We start from the raw sequence: 14,654 nt of genomic DNA, 5'->3' as shown, positions 1-14,654 counted from the left end.
TATTGTTAGTTTTGAGTCACCTAAATAACCTATTTCTGTTGCCGTTCTAGATAACTTCTTGCAATACAATTGTTCTGTAGGCGTAGTTGCTATTCTCTCTCCTTGAGGCGTTGAAATTGATTTTGATTTCACTAGGGTGAAGTGGTAACTATTTTATCATTTTGATATCCTTTTTCATTCCTTCATTTCTACTGATTTGGGTTTCGTTGAACTCTCTTGGGCTAATAAGAACCTTTTTAATTATCTCAAGTGGTTTGAAAGTTTTGTTTTTCCAAAGATCCCATAGTAGGTACTTGCTTTTTTTCAATAGGAGTTTCGAGTTTTGTTCCCTCTGGATCCGAATAAGTTTGTTCCACTAGCTAGAAATGGTTTGGTGTTCTTGTGCTTTCAGTCCTCTGGGTCCCAAACCTGTTTGGCTAGGTGGTATTGAATGAAATATGATTTGCATCTTCTCTTTGTCCACATAATTGGCAATCCGGCTCGCATAATATTCCCCTTTTCACTAAGTTGTCCTTTTTAGGGACTTTATTTCTCACTAGAAGTCACATAAATTCCTGATAGGTATCCTGTACTTTAGGTTGAGTGCCAATTTAGTACCCGAACTTTAAAAACTTGAATTTTCATTTTGCCACAATCTAGTACCCGACATTAACCAACTGTTAAGTGGCATGCAAAAAGACAAAAATACCCTTCAAGTGTAAACTTGCAACCTTACTCATGTGTAAACTCCCCAATACTGGAAATGAACCATAATATTGAATGTTGACCGGAGTTGGAGACTGCAACTTGGGATTTTATCGTAACAAGGGGCAAAGAGAGCCCGGTATTAAGTCATGAGTTATCATTTCTCTGCCACCGGAAGTGGGAGAGAAATAGGGAGGTAGAAGAAATGACGGAGAAACCACCGTGGGTTCAAATCTGCCATTGGAAGTTCCATCAATAAATAGAAGTTAGGAATGCAGAATGGATTTAGATCAAACGCCGCTCTGCTTCTCTGTGAAGAAGATGAACAATGTTTGAAAATGATGTCGTCAGCCTCAGTGCAGAACCACAGCAATTGTCAACACTTCGACATGCCTCAGTGCAGCCATGGCGGTACAACTTGTTTGCACCCCGATGATGTCGTGAGCCAAAGACTCATGGTTCAAAGTAGCAGCAAGGGCAGTAGGGGGGAAACGGCGTTCGGGAGGCGGTTGGGGACAATGCAGGAGAGAAGAAGAAGAAGAAGAAAATGAGTAAAGAAAAGAATGTTGCCACTGCTAGGAGTTGCAGCGATGGTTCGGCTGAAGTGACCGTGACAGGGGAAGGGGCGGTAGTTTGTGGAAAGGAGAGGAAAAAAAAAACGAATGAGGAAGAGGATAGGAGAAGAGAAGCGGAGAGAAAGAGAGGAAATAAGAGAATGCGAGGGAGTTGGATGAGGTTGCCGTTGCTACTCTGTGTTGGGAGCTCTGTCACTACTGTTGTCTCAAGGAAGAAGATGAATAGTAAAATGGGAGATTCTCATTGGGGAGAGAGAAATTCAGGAGCAGTTCAGTACGGTCCTGAATTAGTGAGCTTTAGAGACATGGGCTAAGAAGAAGAAGAGAGGAGGAGAGAAGGGGAAGAGATTGGACTGAAAGGGGTGTCGTCGCCATTGCAACTCTATTCGAACAAAGGGGAAGAGGAATACTGGAAGAGAAAAGATTATGACAGTTGCAGCTGCACATTCCGGTAGCTGTGAGGAGATTGGGTGAAGGTGGAGTACAGAGGTATAAAGAATTTGTAGCAGAGATACAAGCGATTGGATGTGTTAAGAACCCCCAATATTGTAAGGTTAAGGGCTTATTACTGGGCTGCTGATGAAAAGCTTCTTTGGTGACGATGTTGGGGTGGAATCGGGCATGGCCGGAGCCATTGTTGCAAGCATTCTTCGGTGCGGTGAAGAACGTCTGATTGGTGGTGGATGGAGGCTTCACCTCTATCAAGAGATTTGGGTTCCCAGAACCTGATCTTCATTTTCTTGAGAAAAAAGGATGATGAACAGTGTTTGGACTCTGTTTCATTTTCTTGAGAAAGAAAACGATGAACATCCAAGTGTAGTTTTGACATTTTTAAAAGTCTTAAATTGCACATGAGATCACGTAATATACATAATTAACGGTTTATTAATGGTAGGTACTAGATTATCGCAAAATAAAAGTTTTAAAGTTCGAATACTAAATTGGCACTCAACCTAAAATACAAATTATCTATAGGGAATTTTCCTTTTTTTTTTTCTCAATGTTCTAATTTTTCTGTTTTGATCCCTTTTTTGATTTAGTGCAACGTAGGTTTATTTGATTGAGAAGGTTCCATTTTGACTTATTCCCCACATCATTTCGTATTCTTTATCACTGGAAGGGAGTGTAATAGCTTTGATTTTTTTGCTCAATTTCGCTACTGAATAAACTTGCTAGTTTTTTATCATCCCACCTATTTTTGATTACCGGTGATGATGTCCATTACTTAATTTTGGTGCGAGGGGCTTACCATGTATCCATTGTTTTGTGCTGCTTCCGTTATTATTGTTGGATTGGCCGTAGGGCTTGCTTGACCTGAAGTTGGTCAAAGTATTGTTGTGTCCAGGCCATAAAGGGATCGTGAGACAACCAGGGTAAAACACGAGGTACTTTATTATTTACTCGGCTTTTTTATGAAAGTTTTAACAATTTATGGACTGATTGTGATATTAGCACTTTTATTTGCCAATTCCATTGTTTAATCCTGAAAATGTGATTAAAAACGTATTTTTTATTTATTTTTATTGCTTTGCTTGTACTTGCCTCTTGCTTTTCCACTTTAGTGGCGTCCACGTTGACTATATTTTGGTTTGGGAACAGACTTCTTAATGGGGATTTGGTAACCCAGTTATCTATGGTTGCAGGGCTTAGCATTACCTATTCTCCATATGATGCATTTTTCAAGTTAGTTCTCTGGTCACAAATTCCCTTCTAGAACCACGAGGTATTTTCCCTTCAAAAAAAACCAGGGAAATTTTTTCCCTTGATATATTTTACCTTTACTGTTCTGACCCACAGGTTATAATTGTCCTTAAGAATTTCCCAGTTCGGTTTTGGGATGTTGGCTGAATTTATCACCTCCATTTTTTCTTAACCCCACTCCACCATTAGATTGGGTCATGCAAACTTTGTCCCATTTCTCAGCACTCTTTTTGTTTCTTGCATGTCTCCCCAGAAAAACTTTTTTTTTTTTTTTCAGTCTATCTATTTCTTTACAAGTTTCTTTGGGGAATTGAAACATGCTCATTTGGTACTGTGGGATGCTTCCTGTTACTGATCCCCATAAAAACTTTCGAAATTTTTATAATTCTTGATAGATTTTTTTTTTTGTAGTTTTTGAAGGGATTTTTTTTTTTTTGAAAAAAAGGCCGGTTTGCCTTGAAGCTTTTGCATAAGATTCAAGAATTTATTTTTATTTTAGTGGTGGCCAATATCGAGACTTTGTAGAAGATAAAGCAATCATCCGCAAATTGTAATACTGGAATTAGAGGACAATTTTTTGCCACTTTGATCCCCATATCTTTATTCCCTTTTGTCATAATTTTTTCTATGTTTTTTGTTAAGTCCTCACAACAGAGGACAAAAACATTGGGGGCAGTGGGTCGCCGGCAATACTAGATCACTTAGAGATCCGTTTATTAAAATTTGATAATTTGCAGTGGTTATTCATTCCCTATAAGGGTGTCAATGGACCGGTTTTGGATTGGATTCCGTCCAGTCCAAAATCAATTTGGACGGATTGGATAGACCAACAAGACATATTGGATTGGATCAATCCGGTCTAAAATATTTATTAGATTGGATTGGACCTGGTCCGTCCATAATAAATTTATATTGGATTGGGTTGGATTAAGTCAATATCTGGTTCATTGATATAAGATAAGAATATACGTGTCAATGGACTGGGTTTGGGTTGAAACCAATTTAAATCGAAATGAATTTGAATAGATTGGACGATCCAGACATTGAATTGGACCAGTCCAAATTGGTCCAACACATTCATTGGATTGGATTGGACCTCGTCCAATTGACTCACATTGGACTGGATTGGATTGGACCAAATCCAATCCAATTAACACTCTCAATTCCAAGGTCCAATTTACCCACTTTTGGTTCAATCCCATTTTTTTCAGGAGTTTTTCTGATGAATTTCCACTTTAGTCTATCATAGGCCTTTTTCATATCTATTTTGTAGGCTACGAGGCCTACAATTAAGGCTTACTCGGCAGGATCAATTCAAAATAGGGTTACTACTTAACTCAATCCATTGACATCCAATGTCCACAACATAATTGAATGGCAAATAAGATAACACAGCATATACATCAACCACTTCTTAAGGAGATAAAACTTTGGTCATTGACGATTGGTCATGCCTTAGCATGGAATTCACATGGACTCATCTATCATGCAAGAAAGGGCCTATGGACAACAAAGGCAAGGTTTTTAAAACCGAATCAAACAACGAACCGGTCAAGGGTTTGGTTCCTTGGTCGAATGGTCCAATCGTTCAAATCGAACAGATGGCCCGTTCTAATAAAAAAGTAAAAAAATAAAAAATAAAAAAGGGCCAAAACTATTGTATGATTTGAACAATTCGACTATCTAGGTCAATGGGTTGTTGACCAAATCAACGGTTTTTTGGCGAAATAATGGTTCTAGGGTAAAATGTCCCAATTTTTCCAATCTAACCATCCGGTCCGGTCCAGTTTTGAAAACCATGAACAAGGGTGTCAAACGTAGCTAAAATATTCATACAAACAATCAAAGTTTTTTCATTTGGAGTAACATTTTTTTCTTTCCTTGCTAGCATAAAAAAGCAAAGGTGGGATACCCCAAAAGTTACTAAACCTACCATGTAAAATGCAAAACCTTATACTTTTGTTTTATTTTATAGGGTTATTTACTAGAGCACCCCTATAGAATCATGGAATTACTTAAACCTATCATATAGTTTTCATTTTACTAAAACACTCCATATACTTTGCAATATATTTACTTAACAAACCTTTCACTAAGAAGTGTTTGTTTTGCTATTTGAAAATATTAACATAATCGCCTAAACTGATTGAAAAATGTTCATGGGCATGAATCCATGATTATTTATTTGAAAAATACCCTTAAAACTTCTTTGTATAGAAAACTAAATTGACCAAATAAAACTAAATATAGTGGTTACTCATGTCTTATTGGGGTAAAAATGGTGTTTTTATTTTCTTTTAATTAAATTAATTCAAATAGATATTAGGGTCAAAATTGCTATTATTCATCGTCATCAAATGGAAGGTCCATTAAATAAATTGATTGCAAACTATAGGGGGAGTTTTAGTAAAACACGAATTATAGGGTAGGCTTGGCTTTTGCCAAAATTTGGATGAGCCTGGCCCAAAGCCTAAACCCAAAGCTCAACCTATGAACATGTATAATTTGTGCTATACATATTTGTATTTATACTCTTCCAAATTTATCCTTAGGCTATGTTTGATTGCAATACAAATAAATTTGTACTAATGCAAAACTATGGCAGTGCAAATGATTTGGGTGTAAATTCTGAGATAGTTTTGTTTCAAATTTTAGCTTATGTTGTTTGATTGTAGTACAAATAAAATAAATTAGAACATGATGCAGAATAAAGTAAAACCTAAAATAAAATTAAATGAGAATTTGCATTTTTTTTTTCATTTGCATTCTCATACATTTGTACTAGTACAAATAAAATTGAACTGCAACCAAACACAATCTTAAGGACTAATTTACACAATTGATTAATGACTAAAATCCTCGTGCTCAGCGTTAGCCAACCATTAGATTCTCTTATAATTTGGGTAAATCTTTATTATTTTTGTTGGAAATCTAAACAGTTATTGTCTTGCAGTACGTCTGACAAGTGACTCGTTATAATTTTTTTTCAAAACCCAATCTTGCCCTTCGTCCCTCTCCCGGCGGTAACTACAACAAACCACTCTGCAATTATTCTCTCCACCGCCATCCATCGCCACCACTGCCATCTGACCACTTTCGCCGGCGTCGCTAGGTTTTTCTGGCACCAAGTCCTTTTCAGAGAGAGACCATGTTGAATGCCACGATGAAGAAACAGGGGAGTCGTAAAAAACTTCTTTGTGATATAAAATTAGTCCAAGGAGTGAATCGTAACTCTCTCTCTCTCTCTCTCTCTCTTTCATTTAACCAAAACGCTTACCGACAGACTATTTGTTCAAGTATTCATTTGGGTGCGGGAAGGCGAGTAAGTCAGAGCATGAGTAGGAGCAAAAGCAGGGGTAGTAGGGGCGTGGAAGACATCTTCGCGAGGTCCATGGGTTCAAGGAGAAGCACTCATGCCGACGAAGACGAAGAGGCTCTCAAATGGGCTGCTTTGGAGAAGTTGCCGACGTATGATCGCCTGAGAACCTCTCCATCTTTAAATCTTTCGTGGAAAATGAAAGCCAGGGGAACAAGTTCGTCCACAAGGAGGTCGATGTTCGCAAGCTTGACATAAACGATCGCCATGAATTTATTGAGAGGATCTTTAGGGTTGCTGAAGAAGATAATGAGAAGTTCCTGCGAAAGCTCAGGAACCGAATTGACAAGTTAGTTTCATCTTTCTTCATCTTTTACCGTTTCCTGTCTAAAAAAATTTAAATTTTCGACCACAACTGTTTTTATTGCTCATTTGGTTCAACTGAGAACGATCGAGCTTCATTCTCAAACCTCCATTCTCAGAGGCGGTGGCGGTGCTGGTGGAGGCTATGGATCTGGCAGTGGCGGAAACTATAGAATTGGCGGTGGTAGTGGCTATGTAGGTGCTGCTAGCGGTCGCTCAAAACCATTGAATTTAGTGGAGTTCAGACCATTAATGGACATCTGGGCTCAAAAAAAAATCTTGACTCTTAATCTCTCCAGTCTTCCCTATTTCGTTTCACCACTATCCCTTAATCTCGAAATCCTCTCTCTCCGACCACCGAACCACCTCTACCTCTCATATTTATGCAATCGTGAATACCTACCACTGCAAACGTGGACTGACATTGCCGTTGAATCTTCCGCGTTCCGCCATCATCATTCTATAGCCGGTTGTTGTCCTTCATCCCGACTCCACCATCTGGCCATCGATCCAATCAAATAAAACAAACCAAAGCCATGCCCATTCTTAATGGTCTCCCCTACTGTGCAGAGACCCATGGTGTCTGTTTAGTTTTTTGATCCAAAAGAAAGAACGCATTTGCAGAAATAGTACAATGTAGACCGGGAGATGGGTGTCAATGGAGGTGCTCAACCATTATATATGCTTGGCTCGTTTTTGGTCATAAAAAAGCGTTGGCTTCTTGTCTGCAAATACCACCAACTTCGGAAGTTGGATTTTCAGCCGATATTCCATGCCAGCAAGTCTGAAGACCCCACTCCTTCGACCACTAGCATCTCTCTAAGATCGACGAGCTTCGTTTACTAGAGGAACACCGCAGTTTCTTGGGCAAAACAGCAATGGCTGCCATCATTTTCGACTACGATGACGCTATGGTAGTTCTCTGTTCATTGTGTAGAAGACGATGAACAGAGATGAAGATAGATGAAAGATAAGCAGAGAAAGAGAATAAGAAGAGGGGATGAAATTTGAGGAATAGTGGAGGACAAATTTGACGTTCCATTTCGTTTTAACATTAACGGTAAAACAATAGCTAAACAGTAATACCGCATGTCAATTTCATGAAAGTAGAGATAGTTTAAGAGATTTACCCATTTTTGTTTTACTAGAAAAAATATTTATTTTTGTTTTTTTATTTGAACCTTGGCCGAGAAATACCATGTAATTGTAACCGGTTCCATTAGGTCGGGTTCTATTGTTTATGCTTGCAAGCATAATGGACTATATGTACATAGAATACCATTGGGTTCATGGTCATATAACCATTATATACGTTGTGTTCAATCAGGATTAGTTATTCAACTTGTGTTCACTTGGGATTGGTTAAGTAACTCATTGTAAATGCCATTGTTTCCATATATATTTTGCACGAAATAATATGTCTATGAAATATTAAAAAAAAAGGAAAATTACGAACAAGCCCAATGCAGATTTCTGAATTCTAGTGCAGAACTATAAATATGAAAAATATCAAAATCTCCCACTCTATACACTAATGCCCACCTGTATATTAGTATCAATTCAGAGTTGGCACCCACCCCAATTGTACTTTGGGCCTAAAATTTTTCACCTTGGGCTGAACTGTCATTCTCCCTAAAAAAATGTAGGGAAAGGTAGGAAAACCTATACAAGCCTTGTATTAGTTTTCCTGTCCTCCCCTTCCTTTTCCTACCTTATCCTTCAAACCAAACATGGCCTTAGTGAAACCCATTTTAGAAATTTTAACTCCACCTAGAGGTGTACAATTGTTTGGTTTGGTCTGGTTCGGTTCGATTCAGTTCAAATCGATGACCTAATCGACTATTTGGTTTTACTATTTCCTCTAACCGAATCAAATCAAATTATATTTTAGAATCGAATCAACCTTAATCGAATTCAGTTTGGTCCCTGGTTCCACATGAATGATAAGCATTTAATAAGTGTTATTAATGAAAAGTTTAAATAGCCTCAAAACCCAATGGTTTTAATTAATTTATTATTATTAATTAAAAGTTAGAATGACCCCAAAGCCCAATGGTTTTAATTAATTTGCTATTATTAATTAAAAGCTAAAATAGGTCCAAAGCCATATGCCAATGGGGAATTGGCAAATTGACCATTTTCAAAAATAATTAATGATTAATGAACAATTAATGACTAATAAACAATTAATAATGAGTCTAGGTTTTAATTAACTATTATTAATTGTTCATTGGAAAATATAAAAAGTGATTAGCATAAAGTATTAAGTAAAATATTAATGTTTAATATATTTAACTAAATAACAACATTAATTCAATTTTCGGTTTGATTAGTTGAAAATTTCAATCAAATTGAGTTAAAATCGGAAATTGTTTTTTTAATAAAAATAGAACTAATAGCCGAATTAACCGAATCAAATTAACTTATTTGGTTTGGTTTGGTTCAGTTTGTTTTTCGATTTATCAACCAAATTTGAACACCCCTAACTCCACCCTACACCATGATCATGAGTTCAGCTTTCGTCAAGGCAATGCCCATTCAAACAGACTTTTTTATGGCCTTGCATTGAGAATATTTCCCTATTCATGTGTTTTATTTCATGGGGAGATATTCCCAATACAAAATTGCAAGAGGCTGTTAAAATGGTGTGAATATGAATTTGTCTTGAAGCCAACCTCCGTGATCATACACTTACAATAATTTAGAACCCGTTTGGCGTATCTTTCCACGCTGTCTTTCAACTATTTATAAATCGGATAGACTGAATTTTGATCTATTCCCATTTGACTCACAGAATTTAGCTCCTAAAAAACGAAAGGCCAAAAAGATGCGCAAAACCCATTTGGACTTATTCCGGGGAAATCGGCTTCAGTGAGTAGTGAACGATTCGTTCGAACACCGTTGGAACAGCCTTTACAGCTTGTATGAAAACATCTCCGTACTTTTATGTTCTATTTGATAGGAGATATTCCTATGCAATCTGTGAAGGCTGTTCGAACGGTAGTCGAACGAATCGTGCACTGACTGAAGCCCATCTCTGAGAGTTAAGACTCTACAGCCACAAGCTTTATATTACCATTCAATTCATCAAAAGATGTTCCCGATGTGCGGTTGTTGTTTATTGTGCCACGATCAGTAGATCCCAACATGGTAGTCAGCGTGTGCACGGTAAGAAACCGCAGCTGCTCCCTATCGTCGCGTATACAATGATGGGGGAGGAATTGGGCTTTGATTTGCACTTATTTTTCCTTTCTCATCTTTCTTCCACTCTGCTGCCTGTTTTCCTACAAGTGGAAACTTAGAAGAGAACTTATAAAGGGAAGGCGGAGAGCAAAGAGCAAAGAATAGCAGACAGGCAGACAGAGCAAGAGAGTTGGGGGAATTTATTACGCTGAGGTATTTTATTATTTTTTCCTTGTAATTGTTTCTCTGGTTAGTTGATTTTGATATGGATTTTCATGAATACTAGAAAGTACGGCATGTTTGATCTGCATACTTGATTGGCTGTTTGCATCTTGCTTTTCACGCGGAGAATGATTTTCGCCACCCAAATTTGTGATGCTAGTTTTCTAAATTTCTTGGCGTTGAATGGCAGTTGGAGCTTTAATTGCATCTTTTTTTCCCCATCAAATGTTATAGCTTTCTATCTATTCAACACGTACCGTTTGAGTTTTTCAGTAAACAAGTTTGTCATTTTCTTTTGATTTTTCTTTGGGTCGGGGTTCTCGTTCTTATATCGTATAAGAAAATTGAACGGTCGTTTACCTACTTGATTTACATGGAGAGTGGAATTTCAGTGGTAAGATCCTTTATGGATCACACCTCATATATCGTATAGGTTTCACCCATCATTAGATATTCAAAGCCAAGGCTATGTTTATGGTTTGACAGAAAATAAGAGATAATCAGAATTTCGAGGGAAAGTTCTTAACAAAATTTGTGAAATTCCTTAAGAACTTTCCATCAACTTTCTGATTTTCTTTTGTTTTCTTCCAAACCAAATACTGCTTAAACGTCTTCAGATCTCATCTCAGCACGCAGCGTGCGGCATTCATGCCTATAATGTGATATATGGCTATTTCATATTTCTAGCAATGCTAGCCATGCTTAGTTCCTTGTTAACTTTGTTGAAATTTTTTAATATCAATTGTGCAGTGAACATTTATCGGACAGAGTGTATGTTGCTCTGTCAGTCACCAGCGACAATACGCAAGCAGATGTTGGAGACCCATGAATTATGCTTCTTGCACTCGTTAGATAGTCATTTTAGTTGTTTGGAATTGTCGGACTGTATTTTATGATGGTGATCTATTCTTTCTGCAATGTCTGGGCCACCCAAGTTCATGTCATTGATCCAGGTTTATGCAACTCAATTCCTTCCCCAGGTCTTCTCCGTATTGGAAGACTCTTTTTATCTGGAAGACTGGAAACTTGCTAAATCTTATTGTTGGAAGGAATCAAAGGATCAAGAGGACCTAGAAGTTTCTTTCTTCATAATTCAACCATTTCTCTAGGTTTGCCATGGAATCCAGAACACGAACCAGATTTAATCTTCCACATTGATAGGATTCCCCCAATATAGAGGATGCATGAAAATCAGCATAATCCTTTTAGTTATGGTGCTGATATGGATTGGTGTTTCTAATTCATTTATTCCAGGGAAAGTTAATTTTGTAGGAAAGCAATCATATTTCACTGTAGTTCTGGACTGTGGAAGCACTGGTACTAGAGTAAATGCCTATGAGTGGTTAAATAACATCACAAGCAATCAAGACCTGCCAACCTTGCTGCATTCGCTTCCAGACCATTCAACAAAGAATCCTCTCCAAAGGAATGCTTGTCGTGATCACTGCATGCAAGCTGAGCCTGCCCTGGATAGCTTTCTGCATAATTCTTCTGGAATAAGGGCAGCATTGGAGACATTGCTTCTTTGGGCACAGCAACAAATACCCTCTGAGAAACTAGGAGATACTCCACTCTTCCTTCTAGCTACTGCTGGATTACGAAGGTTGCCAAATGAGGATGCTGATTGGATTTTGGAAAATGCAGAGACTATTATAAAGGAATATCCTTTTTTATATACAAGAAGTTCAATAAGGGTGTTAAATGGAAAAGAAGAGGCTTATTATGGTTGGGTTGCCCTTAATTACAAGATGGGGAGCCTGGAAAACTCCATGAAAGTTCCTACTTTAGGAGTTCTTGATTTGGGGGGTTCATCTTTGCAGGTGGTTATGGAAATAGATGAATCTAGAGAAGATACACATTTTTTCATGTCAAAACTTGGCTCCATTTAACACCAAGTTTTAGCATACTCGCTGCCATCGTTTGGCCTAAATGAGGCATTTGATAGGTCCATTGTTATTCTAACTGGGGAGCAATTTCCTATGGAGAGTATTGATGGCAGATTCAAACTTAGACATCCATGCCTCAGCTCAGGATTCATGCGAAACTACACTTGCTATGGTTGCTTCCAGCTGAATGCTACCAGTTGGCAGTTTTTGAGTGGTCAATCACTGAGTAATCAATCTACTTCATTTTATTTGATTGGGGATCTGGATTGGGAGCAGTGCAAAGGACTTGCAAAGGCTGCTGCCATTGATTTAACCAGCTCAGATCAGTTGCAGTTAACAATGGATATGAGATGCAAACAACACTTACTTTCCTCTAATGGTGAGTTTATTCATTATATTTTCTGAACTTTCTGCATTAATTGCTGCAAACTTAGGTGTACATGAGTTGCTAAAGTTCTGATTTTATTGCTGCAAACTTTTAGATTTCTTGATTTTTGTTTGGATATCAATATCTTATTGACATGCAAGGAAAAAAAGTAAACCTAGGTTTCTATGAATGTTTTTGTCAATTTCCCTAGGAAAAATAGTAGAACTGATTTCCATGTTTTTACCTTTCAACTCCAGAGAAAACAGACAAGACTAAAAGGAAAAGGTAGACTGATAAAACCCTTGCTTCTCAAACAAATTCTCAAGTGACTGGAGCTGATTCGAGGGAGCTCACCCTCCTGAAATGGACTGAAAAGAGGGAGAAGAAGAAGAAGAAAAGTAGGGTTTTTCTCTTGCCTCAAAATGATTATTACAAGATATTTATAACCTCATGTAGAGGTTAGATAATGATGGCTAACTGTTTCTTGTTCAATTCTCCTTACATGGACGACGAACGTAAACAAACCTTGAGGGTGACGTCAAGCAACTAATTTGAGGGAAGTTATGGGTCTGGTGATGGGCCTAGGCCTTCAGTGCTGGGCTGGTTGCCTTCAAGGTCAACGTTAGGAAATTGCTACTGTAGTTGATCAAAGTCCTCCCATCTGGCATCTTCGGGGGGGTTCTCAAATTAATTCCCCTTCATAACTGGGGCAGCCAAGCCAAGCATGGATTCGAGAAACTGACGTGGAATATTGGATGCAACTTAGACTCGACAGGAAGGTCCAAGTGGTAAGCTATTGACTCAACGTGCTGTCACTTGAAAAGGCCCAAAGTATTGTGGGCCCAATTTCTGCGATGGCTGATTGGCCATTGATGTTTGCCTATACGACTGAAGCTTCAAATGGACCCAATCACCCCTTGCAAACTCCAACTCTCGGTGCTTCTTTATCATAAGCCAACTTCGTACGCTGCTAGGCCTGGTGGAGGTGAAACTTGAGATCTTTCAATATGTTGTCACTAGTTGTCAAATGATATTCAACCACTGCCATTGCGGAAGTGCCTGGTTCATAAGGGAGGATGGTGGGCGTAGGTACATAGTGGTTGTTAAGACCATCAAGGTATAGAGGGTGTCAAATCAATGCTACATGGATAACTACGATGAATTCATAATCCATTGCATGTTTGCAACGAATTCATCGTAGATTTGCGATTGCGATGAATTCATACCCGGGACAGGTCGCAATAAGTTTCGACTAGTACGAATCTACGATAAAGCTAAGACATACGCGGATTTGCGATGAACCCCAAACACGCGCGGAGTTGTGATGAACCTTGGATACGCACGAAGTTGTGATGAACCCGACACCATTACAGATCTACGGAATCACAGTAGATCGGGAATAAATGTCAATTACACATGCATCTTTAAATTACACATGCGGGTTTAGTGAAAGTATGCCCGATAATATCACCCACGCCACGTCAGTATAATAGGGTTACATACAGAGAATCCGTAAGGGATATGATTCTCTAATAATGATCCCTTAGAGTCCATTTGGTTGCTGAGAAATGATGGGATGGGATGAGAAAAGATGTGATGAAAAGAGAATTTTTTTTTCTCAATTCTGTCACCTGTGTTTGGTTGCTGAGACCAGTTATCCTGCTAAATCTGTTTTCCAGTGTTTGATTGATGAGAAAATTTTACAGGATTGTTAGATCCATCCCAATTTGACAAATCCATGCATTTTTACAATACTTGTTTTGGGGACGACGTGGCACAATAGTATTTGAACAATGAAACATGTGAGGTTGAAGAAACCAAAATCCTGGTTTTTGGAGAAGAAAGTATATATATTTCCTGCTCTTCTCAGTTTCATTTCGAGTTATTGGCACCTTAATCTAGCATTCTTATTAATATACTACAACTAAAAGCCAGAAAAATAATATCTCAAGATGTCTGTAACCATTAAAAACTATCTTACAGTTCCACAAAGAAAACTAGAAAAATCAGAAAATTAATATGGTAGAAGAAATTATACCTAAACAAAGAATATGGTAAAAATTGGGTCGAACAAATACAATAAGGAAAAGAATCAGCTAAATACGTATTAGTGTTCAATAGAAAAATAAGAAAGAGCAATAATAAACATCATTAATAGAGTAAGAGTCAATAGAAAAAAGAAAAAAAATCTATTGTACCTTCAGTAGCTCAAAAAAAAAAAAAAAAAAAACTGAGATGACTTAAAAAGAGCAATACTAAACATCAAACATAAAACCGGAAGATCTGGACAATGAATTCCCAACAATAAATCAAAAATCAAAAACTAAATATAATCACAATTATTGCAGATTTGGAAC

The 14,654-nt window shown here is 37.8% G+C and overlaps 1 pseudogene across 1 annotated transcript; it reads left to right on the top strand.

The window, feature by feature from the left end:
* Nucleotides 1-9,442: 9,442 nt before the first annotated feature.
* LOC104593136 (putative apyrase 7) lies at nt 9,443-14,017 on the top strand (annotated as a pseudogene). Its single transcript, XR_734536.3, has 3 exons — nt 9,443-10,035; nt 10,795-12,309; nt 12,555-14,017. The product of XR_734536.3 is annotated as a putative apyrase 7 (transcript).
* Nucleotides 14,018-14,654: the final 637 nt, after the last annotated feature.

Source organism: Nelumbo nucifera, chromosome 3 (assembly GCF_055504915.1).
Source record: "Nelumbo nucifera cultivar China Antique chromosome 3, China Antique-T2T, whole genome shotgun sequence".
NCBI lineage: Eukaryota > Viridiplantae > Streptophyta > Magnoliopsida > Proteales > Nelumbonaceae > Nelumbo > Nelumbo nucifera.
Note: the sequence above shows the minus strand (reverse complement) of the source record. Positions and strands in the feature narration are given on the sequence as shown.